Source organism: Lutra lutra, chromosome 4, assembly GCF_902655055.1.
Source record: "Lutra lutra chromosome 4, mLutLut1.2, whole genome shotgun sequence".
NCBI classification, from domain to species: domain Eukaryota; kingdom Metazoa; phylum Chordata; class Mammalia; order Carnivora; family Mustelidae; genus Lutra; species Lutra lutra.
In genome coordinates this window covers 54262171-54288821 of record NC_062281.1, presented here as the reverse complement: position 1 = coordinate 54288821, position 26651 = coordinate 54262171, and the positions used below count along the sequence as shown (strand labels likewise).

The following is a 26651-nucleotide window of genomic DNA, read 5'->3' as shown; positions in this document are numbered from 1 at the left end:
TTACCACTTTATCTATAGCTGGCCTTAATCTGTGGTTACTTTGTGAATTTAAGAAAGATCTTTTTCTCTCTTCTTTTGCACAATTTAGGGAAGATAAAACCACACTGATGGGGTAGAGGAATAGTTGTAACAGAGTGGAGATACCTTGGAGAGAGGTTCTTACACGACTCCATCCGGCGCGACCAGACAGAACTCGACAACCAGAACCAGTCACCTCCTTCGGGGAGGTCCATGTTCACTACAGAGCCACTCACATGCCAGGGAGCCAGAAGACTCTGGACCAGACAGGAAAGACAGATGGCGCGAACTCTAGGTTCTGAGGAAAGACCTAGCAGGACACAACAGGATCATACTTCCGAGCAAGAGAATGTTTCCTCAGTTTAAAGGAGGAGTAGTTTGTGGTCTGCTGAATCACCAGTCCTGATGCAGTCAAGTGCCTCAGTTCAATGGCAGCCAGCCCCCTCTGTCCATCGGCCTCATCAGCTGCCTGTGCCTTCCTTCCCGGGCACAGGAGAGCACCAGCCATTGCACTTGTGTCCCTGAGGACCCCCCCACATCCCGCTTCACAATGCCTGGGGCACTTGTTAGGTAGGCTGCTGATGCCCAGGCCTGAGCCTCAGATACTCTGATATGAGAGAGTTGGAGTGGGGCCCAAGAATCTATCTCTCACATGTCCTAAGTGATTCTGAAGTGAGTAGTTCACTGAAATCCACTGGCTCCAACTTTTTTAGGAGCCCAGTGGGAATCCCAGTGAGGTGGGAGTTACTCGACAAGCTTTCAAGAGTTCTGGAATCCTCAGAATAGACACAGCATTTGGCCAGGGGAGTCACTGTGGGAAGAATTAGGGAAGGATGAGAGGATACGTCTTTGTAAACATGGTTTCATGTGCTGTATTGTTTCTGTGGGTTCACCCTGTGAAAGGAAAAATCTAATCCCGTATTCAGTCCCCATGTGCAAGAGGTAGTGAGACTCCGGGGGAACCCATCGGGGGATCTCCGCAGGGCAGATCCTCTCCTTACAATGTCACACAGCTAATGTGATTATGAGACCTAATGAACTGAAACTAATGCAATTTTGAAAATCTTCATAGCTAATGAAAATCACATCTTCTCCCTCCAGATTTCCCATTTTCTCTGTTTGTAAGCCCTGAATAAAATGGAAGTTATGGGTTGAGGCTATATTTATGGAAAGTCTTAATATAATTTGGAGAGTTCTACATTTTGAGTGTCACAGTGGCTCCAAGTTGAAGGGTTACATTTGGAACTTATATTCAATGCCACGGTGCTACGGAATGGTGAAAGAGACCTAGAATATAGATTCAGGACACTGACATTTTAGAGACAGGCCTTTTTCCCCTGCTGACTTCAAAGCACTCCATATGTCAAATAGTTAGTGTTGTCACTCTGTCCCAATTTCCATTTTCCCTGGAAAGTGGAGAACAAGAAAAGTCTTTCGATTGCACACTAAATGCTATTAGCGGGGTATAGCTTTGACATTCCCCCACCCTTCACTTCTCTCTGCTAGTTTTTCACCCATTTGCGGGGGAAGGAATGTTTCAAAGGCATTAAATTGAGAGGTAGGGGAGAGGCCTATGGTGGCAAGCTTCACAGGCTGGGACAGACACATCTTAGAGACGTGCTGTGGTAAGCTTGGGAGAAAGGGGCCAGCCACATCTCCTGAGGGTCTGAGGTACCCAATTTTAACTATATTAAAAGAAACACAGATATTTAAGGAGTATAAGGTAAAACTATTTACAACTTAAAAAATGGAACATGGGAACTCAAATTTTGCACAGAGTCAAGAATTTGAATTCACTCTTCTCCACCACTGACACTGAGATGTTCTGCCTTTGCTAACAGCACACACTGTAACAGGTGACTGGTGCCTCCTAGAGGTGTGCAGTGTCACCGCAGAGCTGTGCTGGCAGCTCTGTAAATGCATCCTGTGGGGGAGCTAACAGTGGGATTTGATCCTCAGAGGGGCCCTGCTTAATTATTTCTCATACCTCTATTACAGGAAGACTTCAAGAAAAATATACTTACATATATTTTACATACACATATATAAAGAATATACATATATTCTTACATAAGGAACAAGAAGGTATGTTTTTATACAGAAAAGAAAATTCATAAAAAAATCAAAATAGTGACTGACATCTAGTTATTGACATTGGGAAAAGAAATTAGTATTTATCATTTTAATTCATTGGATTAAATGATCTAAGCCAAGTGGCTTCATTCCAGTTCTTTTTGTAAGCAATTATTTATAATGGTTATGAGATTCCTCAGTACTAATTGTAAAACAATACATTGTTAGTCCTGAAATTTAGGAGGATTCAATCTTTTTTACGTTACTTTGCTTAGACCTTTCTTCAAAGTATTTGAAATTTTACTTCATTTTATTTCGTTGGTGTATTATCAGGAACAAGCAAGTTTTAGGGACAGCTGGTCTGCTAGCAGTAACCTGTGTACGCGGTTTCATTTTCCTGACAACATGATTAAGAACCATCGGAGACATTCTACAACATTCATTCGTCTGTCATAAGTCTTTGATTCTGGAATGGAAGAATCCAGGGTCCATCCAAGACACCAAGGTGTATGATTTCAATAGAATCCCCAAAGTATTAATACTCTCCCCAAGACTGTGTCGGATCACTCAAAATCCAATCTGTCCTATTTCCTAACAGAGTTGTGCCTGATGCCTTTTCCCCTAGTCTATTACTGGATATGGCTTTCAGATGGACTAAAGGACAGACTGCTACCCTGGCTGACTGGAATATAAATATCCTCCATATCATAGCTGATGGGGTCCTATTGTCGTGAGCGAGGGCTACACTAGGTAGCAGCTAAATCTATGGACTAATGTCTTAATGAGGTGGCTGTTATGAAATAATAGTATAAGAAACTGTCAGGATTTGTTTATCTGCATTTTTTGGTAAAACTATTAATGACATTGTTCTGTTTTGTAGTACATAAAGCTTTGTGTGTCTGTGTGATAAACTTAGAGATTTTAGTGCCTGGAAAAAGGCTTTTTATCCTGCTACATTAGTTTGCCTTTTCTTAATAACAACTCAACTGTATGTACGAAAATCATATTTCCCTTTTCTCATCCCCTCTCATATAGCTGGCTGGAAACTCAAAGATGTAATTATCCTCAATTATGGCAATTACCTTAGTCTAGCTCTTTCTTTCCTCTCTCGAAACCAACTGCAACTGCAAGTTTTTTATTTCAAACATTTTGAAGAGCCTTACATATGAATGTCTTTATTATAACAACCTCAATATTTCTTAGAAACAAATCTTAATTTCTAAATATTGCACACATGAAGTTTTAAATTTAATTATCATGAACTGCTTATAGATTTTAAAAGTTTTCAATGTCTAGAATAGGTTTTATAAGAAGAGACTTTTTTTAAAAAAGCAAAGGATAAAGGGAAGGAAAGAGGAAGGAAGGAAGGAGGGAAGGAAGGAAGGGAGGGAGAGAGGAAGGAAGGAGGGAAAGGGATTTTCCCACTAAGTTAATCTTCTGGATCATAAGTTCTGACCTTTACTTTAAGGAAATAATGAAAGAAGTATCCAGATGATATATAAGATACAAAGACAAAGATAACTGAAATCAAACCAACTTTATCCTAAAGGTTAAACAGAATTAGTAAGTTCCTCTGAATTAGATTAGGGTTTTCAGCCCTGGCTATAGATTAGAGTCACTTGGGAAACTTTTCATGGTATATGAAATGCCCAAGCCTAACCCTAGAAATTGGCATCAGTAGGGATTGGGTCTGGACACTGACATTTGTAAATGTGTCTCCAGACCATCTGAATACAGAGTTAGGACCGAGAATCACTTAGCTGGATTATTCATTCATGTTTCTAAATGCTACTTCATCTTATTTCTTATGGTATTGAAACCTGCATAGTCAGGATGTGACCACGTGAAAAAAAAAAAAAGCTCATCGTTCCTCTTCCCATACAAGTCCACACTGGTAACCACATCAACCAAGTGTTTTGCACATGTATATCCTCAGAGCTTGGGCCCAAAGACAGCATGTGTAGAGTCTATTCCGGAAGGTGGTATCTGAGCTTGCAACATAAAGACCCAGATCCAGAAGACATTGGCACTGAGGCACATTCTCTCTCTGCTGTGTTGTCTACATATGTTTCTCTGCATTCCTCAAAACACTAATCTAGAAGTCGTATGGCTAAACACAATTGACTGGATAAATAAAAAATAATTAAAATGATTAATTTTAACTTTAATAATTAAAATAATTCTATTTTTAAAGTATATTCAAATATAAACAACAAGAAATAACAAAAAAAATCTCCTAATTGTTTACTGGTTCTCACATAGCCCTGGTTTTCGGTAGCTTGTCAAGGCTGAGCACAAGGACGTTCATTATCTCCCACTTGCAAAGTGACCCACAATTCTTATAGGTGGAGAGTGTCCTGGAAATGAACACAATAGGACGACGATACTTTGCATTATACTTTAGGCTACTTTAGCTTTTCTCTTGATCTTCGTTGCTTAAATGGACACAAGGCATTTTGTTCACCTCAGACAAACAGTTACTGCAAGGCTGCTGTGGCCTTTTCCTTCCAGCTCTTGGTCGTCACCCTGGGTCTTCTATCCTAAGTCTTTGTCTGCTGGAACGTTCATCCTTTAGGTCCTAGCAGAGCCGCTTCCTCTTCGTTTTTTTCTATCCGGTTCAAGCACCATGTTCTCAGGAAGACTTCCAAAGCCCTCCTTGCCCATCCCCACCTCAGCCTTTATCTATCCCATTATCCTTTCTTCCTTTCCAGGCATCCCAGCTGAAAGCATCTTCTGTGTTAGACTTTGTGTTTACGCTTGCAGGATCCTCTTCAGGGTTAAGCCCCATGAGGACCCTCTGTCCTCGCAGCTCTAACTCCAGCACCCACAAGAGCAGCAGGGGCTCCATAAACCCCGACAGGGCGCGTGACTGCATAGGTGTGCAGGCTGACCAAGACTGTGCTGAGGACAGTCGTGTCCCCTTGAAGGGTGAAACTACTGGTAGTAATAGATAATAAATGAGAGTGTGTCCAGTGGCAATTTTAACCTTTAGTTCCCCAGGCGATATGCACGTGCTGGGATTTTAATGAGACCCATGGGGCCAGCTGCGTTTGCAGAGAAGGCGATTTGCACCCTGTGCCTTGCTGGCTCTACGCTTCTGCCGGAGGGCTTCTCCGTGCGCACATCTTGCAGTCTTGGCTGTTTCTTTCACTTCCCAGCAGAAAGCAGCTAGACATTAATGTTTGTAACAGCACTCCCAATCTTCTGTTGAGGTTTCTTTAGACCACTTTATGGGGGGGGGGTGCGGTAAACACCATGCTTCTTTGGCATTGGATCCTGAGGGAACCAAGGAGAAGTTTTTGCATCTCTTGTTATTGGTCTTTTCCATCCAGGTCTGGCTTGGGACAGGAGTTACACTGCAAAAAGCATCCACTTCATGTTGGGGAATTTATTATGGCCTGGGATCTTTTGTCAGTAATCTTACCCTTCCATTATTACCACATGATACTAATAGACGTGGCCAGGAAGTCAGCTGTAGTATCTTCAGGACAAATCCTACTGACATATGGAACCGACAGTTGGACACTACCTCTATTCTGAGGCGCTTCTGTTGGGTCTAGATTAGCACTTTAAGCCATATTGATAACACACTCTGCCAGCCTTCCAAATATGTGCTATGTTTGCATGTCAGCTTCATTCAGAATCTTCAGTATTTCAGTTTCCCATTCAGTACAGAAAAGTATATTTGATATCACTAGCAAAATAAGCTATGTTTGTATCCTGTGAAACATGCAGTTTAGTGCCCTCGCCCAGAAAAGGCACTTGATAAATATTAGTTCCTCCTTCTGCTTTCCTTGCTATTTTAACAAAAATGTATTTTATTCAAAAATATATTTAAGGAATCTGCATCTTTTAAAAACTCAAAGTATATAAAGTATTTAAATGTCAGCTGGTATCTGATTCTCTTTTTAGTTAAATGGAGCTACACTGAATGCACAGGGTGAACTGTAATCGTTACCAACATCAGAATCGGCCGCTTCGGATGCGGGATGGTTGATCACACTACAAAGTTCGAAGAGACGGTAGAGCTTTCCTTAGCCAAATCTAATACGCACAAATTTGTATTTGTAAAATAGTGGTATTATGACATGATACGAATGTTTTACAAAAAATACTATTTTAAATGATGACCAATTCAAATTTGTTTAAAATATAATTCAATTTCCAATAGACTTTTATGGAAACATATAGGAACCTAGTAACGCAGACAGTAGGCCATAAACAGTCACAAAGCCAGCTCAGAACTAACCATCGTTCCTCACCAATGCTCTTCCAAAGACGGTTCAAACCATAGGGTTGGGGCTGATGGGAAACTCTGTAGTGAGTGAGTCAGGATGATTACACCTGAACCCAGTGATTAATCTTAATGTCACGAAAAGAGGTGTAATCAGACACTGGGTTTTGCGGTGCAAGACAAGGCACTAACTATGAAGTCTTCTTGCCAAAATATGAATCTGAACTGATTAAGCTTCTAGATGCAACCATCAGGCCACTATTCATCTTTTTTTTTTTTTTTCCACTTCTATCACTGAAATGATCAAATAACAATCAAGGATTTTGTCTGCCCGGGTCAGTTAACTCACACTCATGAGACTGTGAGGTTTGTGATTAAGCTTCTGTGTGTCTGTCTGTGTAAAAAGGGAAGAACCCATTTTATGTGGGCACCTCATATAATTATTCATAATGACTGTCATCAGTGTGTCAACTGAAATGCCACGGGCTCATGTGTATGGAAATGAAAATGACAAACCGTGGTGCCAACCGCACACTGAGAAGACATTCCCAGAGCCTCACTCCTCTCCCTGGTTGTGTGATACTGTGATTCTTCTCTGAGGTTCAGTCTTAGGCCCTTTTCCTTACTTTCATATTATTTTCTTCCTGGCATCTTATGCACCCAAAGTCCTATGATGTCAGTCTGCCTTAGCACTTGTTATGGCAACGGCAGGAACAAGGCAAGAATCACAACATTATTCATAATGCAGGGAATGGACACGGGGTCAGGTGTCTGACAGACACAGGCGAATTCCTGCTTCTGTGGTAAGTCACCCCATGCTCCGGGTGGAGCTTCTCAACCTGAGTCCTTTCCTCATCTACAGAGACCCGGGAGCCTTCATGTTCCCTCAGCCCTCAGGTTCAGAGCAGCTATTATTATCACATTATTCCTCTGTAATACCTCAGTTTATCAAACATTTCCACAGATTTTACTTTTTTTTTTTTTTTAAAGATTTTATTTATTTATTTGTCAGAGAGAGAGAGGGAGAGAGAGCAAGCACAGGCAGACAGAATGGCAGGCAGAGGCAGAGGGAGAAAGAGGCTCCCTGATGAGCAAGGAGCCCGATGTGGGACTCGATCCCAGGACGCTGGGATCATGACCTGAGCTGAAGGCAGCTGCTTAACCAACTGAGCCACCCAGGCGTCCCAGATTTTACTTTTTGAGTAGCTTAACAATCCTGTGAGAAATTTAGGGCAGGGTTTATTTTTATTGCTTTTTAAAAAATCATTATTGTTGTTTGAAGCTGAGGAAACAACAGACCAGAGAGATTAAGAGGCTGGCCAATGGCCAAGACCCTAACTAGGACCCACCCTAACTAGGAAAAAGTGGAGCCATCCCCTTCCACTGCCTTCCACTCTAGATCCTATAGTCTTTCCTCATTATACGTGGTATTAAAACATTGTGGTCTCATATGAAGTGAAGTTCTCATCAACGAGCCAGGAAAGCAAAGGGCACACAGCTGCCACCAGCCACCAGCTCCAATGCCGCAGGGGCCTGGCACGTACCGCAAACACTGAGGCAGGCCAGGTGGATATTAACCACGAGGAAGTAAGTTTCTCTTTCTCAAAGAAACATGTTTCTTGTTTTTCTTTAAAGACAGAAGCTGTTCAATTCTATCTTTTGCTTTCTTTTTAACTCTACCTTAAGAAAACCACAGCACAAAACTATTAATTGATGGTGATTAACATTCAACCTGAATGGGCGGGGAACAACAGAGTAGGGTGGGGACTGCGGCCAATGATGACTCCCCACCCTCCATGTTGGGTGTTGGTTGCCATCCTTCTGAAAGGTATGGCATCCTCTAAAAGGGATAAAGTTCCATGGTCTTAACAGGAAGAGGAAGGGTGGTCCTTCACTGTGTCAGCCTGTGAGAACTTGCATGAATACTATTGAAGTATGAGGTCGAACTAATATTTACATTTTCCTAATCATCTAAAATCTGAAGAATGAAATCAATTACGCTTACTAAATCTGTCGATGGTTTTCGTGTGACTAGGGTTTCCAATAGCATTCAAGGCATGTGCTCAATGTAAAATGTGTAATATACAGTACATTCCTTCATAGTAACAAACTAAAAACCTTATGATGTCCAGGGATTTTGAGATTGAGGACAGCACATTTGCATTTAATTTTTACTTATAAGAAATCATTGCAGTATTTTAAGAGATTTGCCGGGTCTGCAAGGGTAAAATTCTCTCATCTGGGTTCAGAAACCCAAATACAACTTCTAGTTTGGCAAGCAAATGTCAAAAAATATGGAATTTCCCTTAAAGACATTATATATAAACAGAGCCATCACATTTAGAATAGCAAGCCCCAGATGGTCTATTAGTATCAACAAAAACCACTGTCCTTGCCAGCATGAATTTCATAAAGCAGAAATCATTCCCAGGCATGCAGAAACAGACACATCACATCCATGAATACTTATTACCATATGCTCTGGACCAGGTAAGGGACGTTATTACATGGCCCATAAAACAATACTTGAAAAACACCAAGTGTTCAAATAAACTGTTTACTCTGATGGCGAGGGCACTGAAGCTTTTATGGAAAGCATGGCCTGTACACCGTGTTTCAGAGTGAGACTGGACGGTGATTATGGCTGTGACCCACAGGCTTTAAAGGCAGAAGCAAGGCCATGAGCAAACCTGGTTGTATTGGGCTGTCTTGAACATTTTAATTTACATTCTCTTTTTCTTTCTGATGACCTAAATTTCTGGGATTCGACATTTCTGTTAATAGCCATATGATGCAACTACCATGTAAACATAAATGTCTGGACAATCATTATTGGCAAAATAAGGAACTGAGGCTTATGGAGTTTCAGTAGCTGTCCTTCACCCCCATCGCTCAGAGAGGAGGAAAGTGAGAGAGCGGAGACAGCCATAGGTCTTAATCTCTCCACCTCAAGGACTTCCTAAAATCATAAAAGGAACTATAATATGATGGAAGGGGAGCCCCTCGAAACCAGTGTCAGCAGGTGGACACAGCCCTTTGTGGGCTGTGGGGCTTCTGGAGGTGGAGGACTGGGAACGCGGGCTGGATTTGGGATGCAGAGCCCAGGGGTCATCTGAGATCCCTTTGAGGAGCTTCAAATTACCGCAGTTATAAAAAAAGCAGACACTCAGTGAGCACGTGCCATTTTTCTATACTACATGTTCTTGAATAACCTTTGATGTTCTATTTATTTTAAAGAAGATAGCCTTTTTTTTTTTGGACCCAGTTCACATCACTGATTAGAGATATTCTAGCTGTCAGATAGATAAATCTCCATTGAATCCAATTTACAGGATCCAAGAGCAGTTTATGGATCAATCTGGAACAATATGGGTGTTAGCTGGTTTTGTGAAAATACTTAAAACACAACAATGAAAACAATCAATAAAGATTTATTAAGGCTGGTGTTTTTTTTGCATAGGTTTAAAAACGAGTTCTTTTTTTTTTTTTTTAAAGATTTTATTTATTTATCTGACAGACAGAGATCACAAGCAGACAGAGAGGCAGGCAGAGAGAGAGAGGGAAGCAGGCTCCCTGCTGAGCAGAGAGCCCGATGCGGGACTCGATCCCAGGACCCTGAGATCATGACCTGAGCCAAAGGCAGCGGCTTAACCCACTGAGCCACCCAGGCGCCCCTAAAAATGAGTTCTAACCCATTAAAAAGGACTTTAATATTTTTTGAGTTGAAATATAATGCTTTACTGTCTCTAACTTTTTTCTTGAGTTGACCCTTATTAAGCATGTCTTTCTCCTGGGCAACTGTAAAAATGCCTAGCTTCACTGCTGGTTTGTCACCCTCATCAGGTGATGACACCTGAATTCCAAGCCAAGATATGCATGCACTCACGGGCAATGAGCTTTTCCCTACTTGTATCATCTTTGTGCAACAGAGCAAGAAAGCATAACATTTATTTAACCTTTGTGAATACCAGTTGGAGGTTCACCTAATACTCTTTAAAATAGGCAATTAAAAGAAATCTGGCTGAAAATCTGATTTCTAATGTATGCAAGAAAAAGTTAATAGCTTCTTTTTATGGAACATCTACCATTTGCCAGATGCTTTTTAATTTACAGCATCACCTAGAAAAATCAAGTTACATTTAACTTATTCTTCATAGGATTTTTGTGAATGATAGGTAGGTTTAGAAGACTGTACAAATGGTTACAATTCTTCTCTTCCCTGTGTCCTCACTGCTTGCAATTTGACTTCATAGGTCCTTCCAGTAAAAAGTGTTGCCTATGTCTCTACTCTTAATTCTTGCTTTCCCTTGTGACTTAACTTGTCTAATGAAATGCATCAAGAAGCAACAGCGTGTCAATTGTGAACCTAGACCATAAGGTTTGCATGCTTCTGCTCTCTCTTGATATCCTTTGTGTGAATAAGTCCAGACTAGCTGGCTAGATGAGCACCATGTGGACCAAACACCCTCACTGCACCCCCAGCTAGGAGCAGACACCTAGCCCACTAACAGTTGACTGCAGACATATATTATATACGAGCCCAACTGAAATCAGAAGAACTGCCATAATGGTCCAGCCCACAGAATCAGGAGCCAAGTAGACAGTAAACTGTGGCATGGTTTGTTACATAGCAAAAACTAACATACAGAAAGCATTACTCTCTTCACTGTACTAAAGAGAGCTATGGAAGTTGGTAACTTGTTTAAGGTCACTCAGATGGAAAGCTGTAAAGCTCTCACATTATTACATCTGTCTTATGGGCCCGCTCACACTGTACTGATTTTTTTTTTTAAGTAAATGATGTAAATGTAAATGAAAAAGTACATGTTGAGTGCCTTCTACATGCTCTGTGTTGGACTGGACATATTTCCTACATCTGGGAAATTTTACAATCTCTACTTTGTTTTTCACTAAGGGAGCTGCAGTTTGTCAGGTCTGCTCATGCTATTGCTTTCGCCTCCAGTGCACTGTTTTCCTGGTTTGAACCTGTTCAAACCATCTCTCAGACACCTCCCTTAATGTCCCAAGACAGAATTAGAGTTTTTGCCTGTGGCTTGATTGCAAAAATAACCACAATTACCCTCCCTCTTTCTTTTATCCTCACCCTTCGTAATAGGACTTCTTGCTATCATCCACCGAGAGATTCAAGTCTATTTCCCGAGCCCTTGGATCTAGACTGGACTTGTGACTAGCTTTGGCCAAGAAGCATGGCAGACATGACAGTGACAGTTCTCAAATCAGGCCTAGGGTACCTTTTATACCTGCATTCATTCTCTACGTAACCCTAACTCCCTCATGTGAGGAGGAACAGGCGAGCCCTGCTGAAGGATGAAAGGTCACAGGGACCACAGTTTGACCAGCCACGTTGTCCAGCCCACACCCCAGACATGTGAGAGCCCAGCTGAGATGAGCAAAGCGAAACCACAGCTGAGCATTGTTGTGTGTGGGAGACTGGCTGAGACCAGAGGAATCGCCCAACTAAGTCCAGCTTGAATTGCAAACAGCAGAAGTCATAAATGGTCATATTTAAGCCACTAATCTTATAATGAAGCAAAAGATAACACACACAGATCCTTTATGCTTTAAACCTTTAAATGTACTTTAAAAACTTACTTTGGAACAGCCCATAAATTCAATAAATGTTTGAAAGAACGAATAAATGATCAAATATCCAATTACACTGAGATACAACTTCTCTGACAAAACAAAACCTGACTTTTTATTTTATTTTGAAGTGAGTAGCTTCTTTTGGTCCTGGCTGAGAGACAGAATGGTGTTTAGCACAGCACCTGAAACTCACCAGACATACTAAATGCTAGCTCTCACTGGTCTTGCAAACTACAGTGCCACACAAAACAAGAGCCAAAGCAAACACTGTAGTGCTGGAGCATGCAATTTCAAAATCAGGGCAGACTCTCCTGGTATCTGCGAGGTGGAGATTTAGGGCAAGGGACATGCTTTTGTTCTTTAATCAGGCAAGCTTCCTTCTCTTTGGAAGTTTACAGTAGTCCTCCCCTTTATCCGCAGTATGGCCTTTGCGGTCTCAGTTATCCGCAGCCATCTGTGGTCCAGAAGCGCATGGCCCCCTGATGAGTTGTCCCACAGTCAGTAGTAGCCTAACGTTACATCATAATGCATTCTGTCATGTCAGCTCATCCCGCGGGCATTCTATCCCATCATGACCAGAAGGGCAAGTACAGTCCAGTAAAATATTCTGAGAGAGACCACATTCAGATAACTTTTATTATAACATGCTGTTTTAATCATTCTATTTATTGTTAGTAATTGTTTTTAATCTCCTACTGTGCCTAATTGCTAAATTAAGCTTTATCACAGGGGGTATGTATAGGAAAGACATAGTACAGACAGGGTTCTGTACTATCTGTGGGTCCAGACATCCATGGGGGGCTTGGAATATGTCCCCTATGGACATGAGAGAACTACTCTTCACTCTTTGAATGACCCATAGCTACTGAAGTCACCCAATTTCCAAGGGTGGGAGAGTTCTGCTGTATAAAGATCATCGCAAGAGGCATCCCTCACTCCTCCATTTTTGTTTTTAATGAAAAAAAATTTTTTTTAAAGATTTTATTTTTTTATATGACAGAGAGAGAGAGAGAGAGAGAGATCACAAGTAGGCAGAGAGGCAGGCAGAGAGAGAGGGGGAAGCAGGCTCCCCACTGAACAGACAGCCCGATGTGAGCCTCTATCCCAGGACCTTGAGATCATGACCTGAGCAGAAGGCAGAGGCTTAACCCACTGAGCAACCCAGGTGCCCCTCCCTCATTCTTCCTTAAGGCTAAGAGTTCTTGACTTGCACTGTGTATTGGAGGCACTTGGGAAATTTTAAAACAATGCCTCCAGAGATTGGCTTGATTAGTTTGGGGTACAAGCTGCACAGAGGGACTTTTAAAAGCCCCTTGAGTGATTTTATTGAACAGTCAAAGCTGAGAATCACTATTCAGCCATTCCTGAGAGTGCCTCCACCAATCAAGTGGTTATTATTCGATTTAACTTTCAAGGCAGACCTAAATAAACTTTCTTTTTTTATATGCCCCTAATCAAAATACAGCACTGAAATACTAGAGCTAGAAACTAATTTCTTCTTACGGACAATGACTGGCTCAAAAGGAATTAAGAAATAATTGTCGAACGAGTAACTTCCTAATGATTAACTCAACAAGCATAATATGGACACTTGGCAGGATCTTAAATGTCTGTAAATGGCTTGAGAATAATTAGGTATTCAAAATTTTATTATCATTAACTAGAATACCACATAACACTATAAATTATATTAAATAATAAATTCAAACTTAATCATTTAAGTATATGATCCAAAAGCACATTAACCTAAAATTTTTGTTTGAAAATGTACCTTATATGTACTTTTGTGTACTTCATCACAAATTAAAGTAAAATTTAATATTTTAATATGATTTTTAGTTCAGATCTAATGTGGGTATTTGAAGACATTGTGATCTTGTCTTTTTAATGCATAAGTCACCCTCATGTGGCAACAGTATTATTTTCAGGGACTATTTCCTTTTTGGCAGAATTCAAAAGTGCTGAAAAATGATGAATATTAATCTTATGCTATAAACTATAATAACTCATGCAAATTGGCTCAGTGCCAAAATTTCATCTTCAATGAATTCCAGAGCTACAATCACAGACTTCCAGCACACATTCAGAGTAGAAATGCTCTAAGTCACAGATTCCCCAAGAGAAAAATCTGATGTGACCTCCTGATTTCCTAGAAATGGAAAATGAAGCCCAGAGAGGTTAAAAAAGTCAACTAAAACCCCTAACCAAATGGCTGGGAACCGAGCCCAGGAAGCCTGAGTCTGCACCCTCTCAGCTTTCTGGAAAAGGGCACAGGCAAGATCATAGCAGAGCGTGTTCAAGGCCCACACAAATGATGGTTGGCTGGATCTGGCCCCAGATTTTGCCAAAGTCTGCTACAGAGGGTTATATTCAAAGAGGACCTTGGCAAAAAGGGAACAGTTATCACTTTGTACCCTAATTATTCTTATCACAAAGCAGACTGCAGTCAACTCTACTGTTTAATACATTAGCCATAAATATAGTTATTGTAATTTTTCTAATCTACTATTAACTTTGTACATTAACATGGTACATTTGTATAGTTAATGAACCAATCCTGGTACATTATTATTAAGTAATGTCCATGTATTATTCAGATTTCCTTAGTTTTCAATAATGTCCCTTTTTTGTTATCCCGAGGATAGCACATTACATTTAGTTTGCACTAATATTTTTTATTAGTTCAACACTTTGTGTGTGGGGGGGTTGTGTGTAAAAGAGAGAATGAGAGAGAGAATATGAATGTCTCTATTCGGCCACTTAAAGTGCAAAACCCTATAAATTACTGTTCTCATACTGTCTAATGTAAGAGAAAAGGCCATATGTTAATAAAGTAATCTAGAGTTTAAATTATGCGAAAAACACTGTGGAGAGTAGAAGGTTAGATTAAAAAGAACTTGACATTTGGAGGGACCTAGAAACATGGTCTCTGATTTCAACATGGGTTAGCAAAAATCTAAAAAGCAAGGAATGGGACAGAGTAGTGTGGAATTTAAAGTAATAAAAGGCAATTCACGTAGAACTACAGTAATGCAGAAGAAAGCAATAATATTGTGAAATTTGTCATCATTTACTTTAGGGGAGTTTGCATTTTTAAAATCCACAGAAATGCAGTTACAGTTTCCTTGCCAATATTTGTATAAAACATTTTCCAAACAAGACTGATTCATCTTACTCTGAAATGAATTGTTAGATCACAACAGAGAATGTTAAAGAGTTTGCATCCCTTATAGAAATGCCAAACATTTTACTCTGCCTGATGCTGTACTATAAATAGGGAAATTCAAATGCTAAAAATGTTCTCCAAGTTGCCAAACATAGTTCTTTAACATCTACTTCCTAGTACAAATGACTCATTCTTCCAAAGTTTGAAAATGAAAGCTAGTTACAACACACAGAGAAATGTTGTAGCTTATACCAATTAATTAACAAAAGATACTTCGCTTATGTATATTTCTTTTTCCTTAGGTCAAATCCACAGAAATGTTTCATTAGACTTTTATCGAGGTTTTATTAAAGAGTAGTTACTCCGATGACAGTTGGATTTTTAAATTAACAATTAGAACAGTCAAGCAACATTAAGATTATTGGAACATGATGATGCTGATTGAAATCATTTTGAAACTCATTAGCTGCATTTGAATGTAATAGATGTAAAATTTACTATAATAAAAAAATAGTGAAGTCAGAACATGAAAACTAAGAAGCTATCTAACAAGACAGTACAAATTATGGTCCAACATCCAAGAACACAAGGAAACGCAACCCTAAGAAATGCAACCCGATTAAGAAAAATAGGGCTTCTTAGGAAGAAGTCACTCTTTGGTGTAAAATGAACAATAAATAGGGGACATGACATTCATTTATGATTGGTATTTCAACATAGTATACATACGTAATGTACATCTTGCAATAAGTAAAGGGAACATCAACAGGACAGGGGCTTGTGTAACACATCTGAGGTCAGCACCCGCTCTCAGAGGTAATGGCTGACTTTCCCAGAGAGATGGAACAGGAAATGGCAGCAGATGCACCTGTGATGTGGGGGTAGGGTGGGGGGGGGAAGGGAAGCAGGGCAACAGTGGTTTCATAACATTTTATTCCAATCAACTGACTCTACTGTCGACCTTTGATCTTCTTTCTGCACCTCACTATACCTCACATTATCTCATTACCAACCACTTACTCCAGAACAGCAACATTCTCTTTAAACTGACTACAGATAATTACTGCAACGTCCTGTCCAGGCTTCACTCAAGTCTTCCCCTGCTTTGACTTGCATAAGTATGTATTCGCAAGCCTCCGCTGAAAGTGTTTGGATTAAAAATTTTATGGTATATAAGGAAGAGGTGACTTAAGTACAATTCTTTGATTTTAGACAAGCTACTAAAGTTTGTATTATCATGCTCACATATAAACTTTAATAATTCTATTTTGAGTGTTTCTTTTTTTTTAAGGGGAGGAGGGGCAGACGGTGAGAGAATCTTAAGCAGGCTCCACAACCAGCACAGAGCCCGACACGGGGCTCGATCTTGCGATCCGGGGAACATGGCCTGAACTGAAACCAAGACTGGGATGCTTAACTGAATGAGCGACACAGGTGCCCCTTGAGTGTTTCCTATTTAACAAGTGATGTACTATTCAATTTACTCTAAATTAATTATAGAATAAAATGCATGATTTGCAGATAAGTTTTTGAAAAGATATACAGGCATATGACATATATATCAAATATATAAATATTTTCATATATGTTTCAAATACATAAGTTCCAAATTATAGTTAATATGTTACAATATCAAAACAGATAATAATTGCTTTCATTAGCTAATGTTCGGGTAGCTACCATTTTGGACAAACATAATCGACCTACGATAATTTTTGTGTTTACTTATAAAACAATAAGACAAGATAGAAAGGTTTAGGCTGCTGTTTGCAAGCATTTCTCTGCAATAAATATCTCTATTTTGTCCATTCTGACTGTGTTGTCCGTTTGCCAACGGGTGTATGAGGACATATATTAAGGGTATGGCTGATACTTATTTCTAATAAATAAAAAGCTGCATTGTATGATTGTCACTACTACTTTTTTTTAACATAGAATTTTGTACAATATTCCAAAAAGCGGATATGAAACTTACCAAATATATTCAGATATTTAAGATTTACAGAAAGTATGATACAATAAACACCCATGTAACTACTACCCAGTTTAGGAAAAAAAAGGTCACCAACACTATGCTAAGTATATAAGAATTTTGTCCAGAGGATTGCAGCTTAGAATGACATTGATAATTCTTATGTTTCTTGTCTCACCAGTCAGCTAGCCACTATATAAAGTTACAATATGTGATTAAATATCAAAACTAATGAAAGCTGCCATGGGCTTGCCGCATTTGAGTGACATGCTTGTTTCTCTGACTGTCACTAAGGGCTATACTATACCTATACTCTATGAGGTCCTCCAACAGTATCATTTTCTTTAAAAATATTTCAGTAATCATTCTATTTACTAAGACTTTAAAAAGAGGACGTGGATTTGAACCTTTAGCACCCTAACAATGAAAGACCCTGGGACATCTCTGACCTTATTAAGAGGCTGCAGGTAGATCCCGATCCACTAGAGGACAAAGGGTAGGAAGTCAGATGTGGGTGGGGGGCAAGGGGATGGGCATCCTGAAAACAGAATGGAAGTAATGATGCTGTACAAGGCAGGTCACACAAACGGTCTCTGCCCGAGACACCATCCCACTCAGCCCGCTGGCCTCCCATCACACAGCCCTCCAGGTTCTGGGGAACACTCCAGAGTCCGGGAAATTGAGCGAGACTCAGATGCCTGCACGTGTGCCAAGGCAGAGCGGCTCCACAGTGTGTACTGGTTTCATCAATGAGGACGATGTATGTACAGCTACCTATGAAGCACTTTTATGGATGGACCATCTCTTTGGCACCAGCCTGACACAGAGCCAAAATTTCGATCTGAAAGACCAAAAGGCCATAGAATTTAAAAAACGTGAGAAAAAACTGGCCTCAAAACTGGGAACCGTTGTTTCTGCAGCAAACATTTGTTTTTAGCTTAGGAAACGAAACGTTAATTCCGAAACTAGGATTCTAGTTCCTCTCTCTTCAACCTGTTCATCAAAAAGCACTGAACAAGGAGCCTCTGCCTTCAGCTCAGGACATGTTCCTGAGGGTCCTGGAATCGAGTCCCGCATTGGGCTCTCTGCTCAGCGGGGAGCCTGCTTCCTCCTCTCTCTCTCTCTGCCTACTTGTGTTTTCTGTTTGTCAAATAAATAAAATCTTAAAAAAAAAAAAAAGCACTGAACAAAACTTGTTTCTTTCATATCCACCATGAAGGATTTCACAGAATTCATTCTGTATACTAACCTCCTTCCTTCCTGTCTTTCCTACCTTCTATTCCCTATGCCTCATTTTACCCCCACATGTTTTTAATTTACTCTGTCTTAATGCATTCTATATTGTGCCTTATTCTTAAAAGTCCTTCTGGAGCCAGGTAGGACACAAACAAACAATTGCCAGCTTTTCACAAAGATGAAAATAGCTTAGAGATAATCCAGTTCTATCCTCCATATTTTACGGATAAGAAATCTGACGCGCTGAGGTCCCAGTGACTACTGGTTTTAAGACGGAGTGAAAGTTAGGAATCCCAAATGTAGCTGACTGATCTTTCCTCAATACCTGACTACCTTCTATGACCTGTTCTGTTGTCTCTCCTTTTCTTAAGGCAGCTCTGCTCAAAGGGGTGTTGCCAGACGTTTCTCCCCACCTGGCAGAATAAAACATTTTAGGAAATTCTGCACTCTTTATCTTGCTGTGGAGAGTCACAAGAGAATTTGGAGAAACCTGCAATACGTACATCACCTTAACTTCATTTAATCCACATCTCTCAAACATAGCTGATCATTAATGAAACCCTCTTTCTTTTCTCTTTCCAGAGTGGTGGAAGGGAGCTGCACCCATTAACACAACTCTCTGGGAAGTACTGGGGTCAGGCAAGACCTCCTAAAGGCAGCGAAATCCTCACAGCAGGTCAGAGAGGAAAATTGTCAAACATCCATCTTATTGAAATATCGGCTTGAACACTGGCTGCTCTTAATAATGGCAAGTCCAGCACCGCTGGCCTCGGGGCTGGAGCACATTAAAAGATCCAGGACTCACTCGGTGAAAGAGGTGTTGAGGAACAGGGAGAGCATGGCCCTTGGCCTTTCTCCCAGCACAGCTGGGGAGGTCGTCTGCAGGCCCGCTGTGGGGTACAGCTCCCCCTGACAGCCAGGGACTACAGTGCCTGGAACCCTAGCTTGACCATACAGCACAAACCTGTACCCACTCTGAATCTACAAGGACAGAAATTAAAAATTCTTCTTCCAGGGCGCCTGGGTGGCTCAGTGGGTTAAAGCCTCTGCCTTCGGTTCAGGTCATGATCCTGGGATCAAGCCCCACATCGGGCTCTCTGCTCAGCAGGGAGCCTGCTTCCTCTTCTCTCTCTGCCTGCCTCTCTGCCTACTTGTGATCTCTGTCAAGTAAATAAATAAAATCTTAAAAAAAAAAAAATTCTTCTTCCCCCTTGTAAAGGCCAAGAGGTGTACAGTTCAAAACCCAGCAATGTAACACACTGTGTGCACTTCTGCAGAGATGGCAGACCCCAAAGGGACAGGACCATGAAGCAAACCCTGCTGTTGGTATAGGAGGTACCTGCGACTGGGGAGCGCAAAGCCCTCATGCCTGGACTCTGGCGCAGACCCGCCCAGGCACATGCCATCCGCCCTCACCACCTGTGGATCCCCGGGCAAGTCACTCACCCTATCTGAGCTGCAGTTTCTTCTTCAGTAAAATGTGAATAATAATAATGAAAGCAGAGGATTAAATGAGTTAGTATTTGCAAAGTGCTTAGACTTCTGCTTGCCCCATAGTAAGTGTAGTTTAAGTGTTTGCTGAATAAAATAGTGTCGTTAGGCGTGTACTCCAATGTCCCCCCACTGGTATATGCTTCCTTTCCCAACAGACAAGGATGAGCTGTCACAGGTGAAACAAGCCCTTTGCAACTCCTCATTTTAAGACCAGGATACTCCTTGTCCCCTAGTGACGAGGATGTGAAGGAAGCCAGACCGAGCTATGATCCTGCCTCTGGAGGCCACACACACGGGCTTCGAAAGCCTGAGAGCTCCCACAGCTTTGCGGCAAGCTGAGGGCCAGGCTCTGCGGGACCAGGTCACTGGTACAAGCTAATGATCAGGGCTCCAGAACGGTGGTTACCAGGGGTTCCAGCAGAATGACAGGAAGACAGGAGAGTAGGTGTGGCCGCCGGGTCACAGATGGACCAGCAGTTATCCTGCAAACTGTCTTCTGAGGATCCTCTGTCCCCCACCCTCCTGCCGCAGCGCCTCCAAGGGACTCCTGCAGGAGCAGTTGGGACCGGCCTTATCTCCCTTACTAGCCCTTAATGTGGTTGTTAAAAATGATAAAATAAAAACTACTTTTAAAATAGACAAAAATAAATGTGCCGATATACTGAAGCAATAAAGGGAAACAGTTTTGTAACATCTTGGTTAATTGTACTTGGTTCCTTTGTTATTTCCTTGAAAATACCATCATATATATTTACATATTTTTAAGAGGTTCTACAAACACATTTTTAAAAAGATTGCCAGACACATTTTAAAAGACTAAGAAATTTAAAAACCAAGCAGATAATGTACCTGAACGATGTCATAAATAGCAGAGGAAAAGATTTGCTTTAGGCATCTAAGACGGATCTTTCTATAGGTTACATAAAAATCCAAGCAGGGTTTGCAATCATTTAATGACTGACTGTGCACCAACATCATCACAGCTGTAATTTTAGAAATGTTGTAATTTATAGGATATCGTTCTTATAAAATTATACAGGGAGTTCTGATAAATACAAGCCAAGCCTGAGGAATAAGAGAAATCTCTCTTGGAGCACAAGGACGAGGGGCCCTTGAACTTGGCTGGGAATGGCCCCAGCACACCTGCTCTTGGAGCTCCCCTGGTCTAGCTCATGTGCTCTGTGAACACAGCAGCCCGCAGCCTGACAAGATCTCTTTTCGCTCTCAGTTTCCAAGGCAGGGTTTGCACACTGCTTTCCACCTTCACTTTGATAGTCGTTGACTTTAAGGCTGTGGACGTCTGGGGCATGGCACGCTCTCGCACTGTCCCTGGCAGTGGACTTCTTACCTCTAAACACATCATTTAATGTGTCTCTTCTCTCTCACCTTAGGCAGCTCACACTGGTTTCCGTGCATCACCAGAGCAGGTGCTGGGGTTGTTTTTCACTTACATGGACGTGAATGCTAAGGCACAGGGAGCCATCTCCAAGCAGGTCTGGTGTGTTTATAAACTTTATGATTGTAATTCTTGTTACCACGGTATTTAAATAGGCACACTGCTGTCTTAAAGCCTTTTTTATGTAATACACGCATAATGAAAGGTGAAGAAAACTGTCACTTGCAGGAAAACTATTTCCTTAAATTATGACTTGCATCTACAGTAATGAGAAGCTATTAAAATATATTTTTTTAAAAAAATCTCTAAGCTAATCTATTGCTTTGGATTTTGATATTCTCCAGTGCTGTTTCCCCCATTCTGTATGCACAGCACAGATTCCTGCCAGCCTATTACAGTGAACAAACAATGTCTTCTCTGTCAGAGCAGACAATGAATAGTATCACAGAATTCTCCTCTAATGTACAGCTTCCATTCCCCCCACCCAGCCCCTTCCGAAAAGAACCACCAGGACAAGGACTGATGACGAGGAACCCATTACTCGCCCCTTGCCAATCTGAAAGCACATTCTGGCGAGCTAAGGACTGAGTAACGTTGGCCATATATTAACTGCTAAACAGAGAAAGCTGACAAGTTTATTTTCTTTTAAATTGGGTCGTATATTTTTGCATTTCTGCAAAATGCAGAACATGGGTGGTGAACATGGGTATCTTTATCAGGAAGGAAGGAGGTGTTTTTTTAATCAGATGGAATTTCAGGGCTTAGCAAAAACAGCTTTTGGCTACAGACTGAGCAGCAACAGGGGAACTTCACAGAAGTGACACAGCAATTTGTGTTAAAATACTGGCAGCCAATTCATGAATGCTAAAGCCGACGACGAATTCAGCTGCTTCTGTTAAGCCTTTATTCCCGCTAAGCTCATGATTCATAAAGAAAGCGCCCGGAGTTACTCCTCTGAAACATAGAGTATGTGCTGACAGACTCCTCTTTGACGTCTCTCTCTCCTTCTCTCTCTCAGATTCCCATTCTCTCTTCCACACGGATGCCCTCTCCTCCCCCAAGAAGAGGCATTAAGGATGGGAAGTCCCTGTCACCGACCGCCCACAGCCTTACTTAGTAGGTAATTTTCATGAAAGGAGCACATGGATTTCTTTAAAATCTTCCACATCTGTAAGTCTTAGTTGGTGTAAAATATTATGACTCCGTTTTCTTTCCCTTTGTGACATGAATATAGTATATATTGGATCGTAACTTCTAGGAAGGACTGCACCACGCTTTTCCCAGAGAAGACAAAAATGCTATTTTTATCACCAAACCACACTGGCTGCTGTTTTTCATGAACGCGGGAGAGAGAGACTAACACGAAGAAAAAAGCGCCGCCTCCCCTCCTCCCACACACGTGTAGTGTGACTCCGCGAGCTCCCGGATTCTGAGGGCGTTCGCCGTTCTCCGGGATATCACTTCTCGCCTCCCTCCCTCGCGGCACTCGAGGCTTGTCAGACGCAACAATCAAGCCTGTGTGCGGCACCACGGCGCCCTGAAAATTCTAATGAGGGGCCCCCTTACTGAACAAGGGTAGTATTTACCTTGGAGAAATGTTTGTCCAAATAAGGAACCAAAGTTCTGGCGGTGGACTCCCTTCGAAATGTGGTGGCGAGAGTCCTCTTTTCCTGCTTGGCCTGTAACCAAAGAGAAAGAAAACTAGGGTTAAAAAAAAAAAAAAGGCAGATGGATACAGACTGTCAAAGATACTTGTCCAGTTCGTTGTAAAAACACGAGCAAGTTCGGGCCAAACATTGAGCTTTTCATTCCTTCCCAAGCAAAGCAAGCTGCAAAGTCGAGGAAAACTACGAATAGTAGTAAATAAATAAAAAGATCTCCAATGTAACAGTTCATGTCTGATCAAACATTCATCAATTTACTTGCTCTTTCCATATTTTTCCTAATATTACGATAAATAAATCTGTGTCTTATTGCGGTTAATATTAAAATTCAAGTATCTGTTACCTAAATTTGGGATAAAATGAGGGATGTATTTAAGATTTATGCTTTTAAATAAAGTAAGCTGTGATTTAATTATGAGAATGTCTTACTAAAAAAGGAACACCTTCAGGGTGCCTGGGTGGCTCCATGAGTTAAGCACCTGATACATGATTTCAGCTCGGGTCACGGTCTCAGGGGGAGATCTGAGATCAAGCCAACATCGTGCTCCGCACTGGGTGTACAGACCGCTCGAGAGCCTTCCTCTCCCTCTCCCTCTGCATCATACACCCCCACCCTACTCCCCATGTGCGCATGCGCTCTCAAATCTTTAAAAAAAAAAAAAGGAGCATCTTCAGTACAGCATGAACCGTGTGACCCACATGACATGCAGATCTCCTGATCCCACATTGCTCCTTTACCCACTTCACTGTAGGAATGAAGACGACGTGCAGAAATGGAGGGGATGACTGGGATGTCTCCCCTTCTTTTCCCTCCTGATTCATCCGCGCCCCTTGGTCCCATCCCATCCATGGTTTTGGTCTAGTTTTGGTGCCCAGCCTTTCCTCCATGCCCCTTCCCTCTCCACGTCTCTTCCTATCTCCTCACAAATATCTCCCAAACTGAACCTCGGTTTCATGTAAGGCACCATAGTTTGTGCAGCATGGGAGGAATAGGGGAGGGTGATGGGATGAATGAATGAATGAGCTTACACCCTGAGGAGAACATCCTAGCTGCTAACTAAGATTCAGAACCTCTCAATTATTTTAACGGACTGAGCTACAATTCCAGATTTGAAGATGAAGAACTGAGTGCAACACGAGCCTTCTAGACACGCATCTAGTTAGGTTCTATTAGGGTCACAAAGGATCATCGCAGACCGTATGGAGCTTTCTTCCACAGCACAGTCAGCAGATTATTTACACTGTCTCCAGGTACACTTATTGTTTCCCTGACAGTTACCAAGGGAGAAACGGCTGACTTTTGTTTGCCACTGCATTCAGCTATTATTATTTTCTTTTCTTGAATAAGTCTAAAAAGACCAGAATAAGACCCACAATCATAGGCTGTCTTCTTCTGACCTGACTCCAGGTCTTTCCGCTGTCAATCATGCAAACTAAAAGGGCGGGGCGCCTTCACTGGGTGAGGGCTTGACAGACAAGGGCCTTTCCCAAACCACCTTTCGCTCTTTCATTAGATTTTCAAACCTCCTCCTGAAACCCTGCCATGCAGATATATTTAGATGTGGATTCCAACTGTAAACATCTCCACTTCCCCATGTCGTCATGGTTGGTCCCAGAGAACGCTCCTGAATTTGTTAGAAATAGAAGCAAGATTGGATTATCTAAATCAAACTGCTGCAGCAAAAAAAAAAAAAAAAAAAGACATGAAAAGAATATTTTTCTTAAAATGCCAAATCTTATTAATATGTATTAGAAATAATGTTTGCCTTAGCTCTATTACTAGGTGGGAATAGAGAGTCTAATTTGAAAATTGAGCATATAACTTGACAGTTATTTTAATAACATAAAAGTGGTACATAATTTTGCATTTCTGGAATATGCATTTCATGACAAAAATATTTCAAAGAAACAAGGTAATTAGGACACTGTGGAACTAGAATAAGACAGACATATAGATAAATGGACTAGAAGCACTATCCAGAAATAAACCTGTATATCTATGGCTAATTAATTTTCAACAAGGGTGTCAAAACTGTTCAGTGGGGAAAAATAGCCTTTCCAACAACAAAATCTAGGACAACTGATAGCCACATGCAAAAGAATGAAGTTGCATCCTCAACTCAGACCATATAAAAACTGACTCAGAATGAATCAAAACCTCCATTTAAAAGCTAAAACAACAATTCCCTTAGAAGAAACCACAGGGATAAACCTTCATGAGCTCAAATTTGGCCAGGGGGTTATATATATGACACAACACAAAGGACAAGCAACAAAGGAAAAAATAAATCAATTGGACTTGATCAAAATTAAACACATCCATGCTTTAAAGGACACTATTAAAAGACAACCCAAAGAATGGGAAAAAAATCCAAGCAAATCATATCTGATAGAGGACTTTTATGTAGAATATATGAAGTACTTTTATAACTCAATAATAAAAAGACTACCCAATCAAAAGCAGGCAAAAGATCTGAACAGTAATTTCTCAAAATAAATACACAATGGCCAATGAACACATGAAAAAATGCTCAGCATTATTATTTATCAAGGAAAAGCAAACCAAACCCACAATGAGATGAAATACCACTTCATCCCCCGAAGAATGGCCATAATCAGAAGTCTACATGGTAACAAGTGTTGGTGAGGACGTGGAAGAAAATCAGAACCCCCCCATATCTCCTGAGGGGAATGTAAAATGGGAGTCACTTTGAAAACAGCCCGGTTCTTCTTCCAAAAGTTAAACAGAGGAGTTACCATTGGTCCCAGGTATGTACTGGGGTATGTCTATATGGGTATATATTCCACTCCTCGGTATGTACCAAGGGAAATGAAAACATACGTTCACACAGGAACTTGTGTATGGATGCTCAATGTGGCATTATTCATATTGGCCCCAAAGTGGATACAGTACATATATCCATCAACTGGTGAATAAACATACAAAATGGGGGTATATCCATATCAAAGAATAGTATGTGGCCAATTAGATGGAATGAAGCACTGACTCATGTTACAATGGGGATGAACCTTGAAAACATGCTGAGTGAAAAAAAGCTAGTCACATAAAAGGCCAAATACTCTCTGATTCCATTTACGTGAAATGTCCAAAATGGGCAGGCAGATAGAAAGTGGATTAGTGGTTGCCTCGGGGGGCAGGAGATGGGGAGATGGGGATGAGACCTAAGGGGGGCAGAGCTGCTTTCTGAGGTATGGACTGTTGGACGGCTGCACAACTCTGTCCATTAAACTGTCCACTTTAAATTGGTGAACTGTATGGCATGTGAATTCTGTCTCAATAAAGCTGCTACCAAAAAGAAACTCCAAGAAATGTGCGCATTGTAATGTCTGTCATTTTCCAGAGCAATCTGAAAGAAATATGGCAAACCCCAGGGTGAGTCTAGCTGGAATCACAGCAGTCATTGCCACGAAGCGTGATCACTGGGCTCCATCCACTGCCAGCCATCGTGTTTGAACTGAAGACAACCAGAGAGTCATTCTGCATGGACCAAGTGCCTTTTCAGACCTCCTTTCACACCCGTGACTATGTCTACGGGTGGACAGCAGTTAGTCACTGCAAACAATGACTGACCCAATCAAATAGAAATCCTATGCTGTCCATGTTGCTTTCTTTTCCACTGAATGGAACCGTAGGACTTGGGAAGCGTGGTGTCCACTCCAATATGCCCCCCTCCCTGCACATAGTATGTTAGTGGAACGGCAAATTCAGCACCGTGTCTTCCATACCTAGTTCACTGACAGAGTTTTCATTAGGACTGTTAGCAGGTTCT

General features: G+C 41.2%; 1 protein-coding gene and 1 long non-coding RNA gene across 3 annotated transcripts in view; one reads left to right on the top strand and one right to left on the bottom strand.

Moving 5' to 3' along the window:
- PAG1 (phosphoprotein membrane anchor with glycosphingolipid microdomains 1) overlaps positions 1 to 26651 on the bottom strand; it is a 137501-nt gene that overhangs the window by 34239 nt on the left and 76611 nt on the right. For both annotated transcript variants that reach the window (XM_047725906.1, XM_047725907.1), the window contains one exon: positions 22783 to 22875. The gene's annotated coding sequence lies outside the window, so the exon portion shown is untranslated. The remainder of the gene's footprint in view (positions 1 to 22782; positions 22876 to 26651) is intronic.
- Positions 16034 to 22524, top strand: LOC125097829 (uncharacterized). Its single transcript, XR_007126627.1, has 3 exons — positions 16034 to 16216; positions 21192 to 21293; positions 21685 to 22524. It is a non-coding gene; the product is annotated as an uncharacterized LOC125097829 (long non-coding RNA).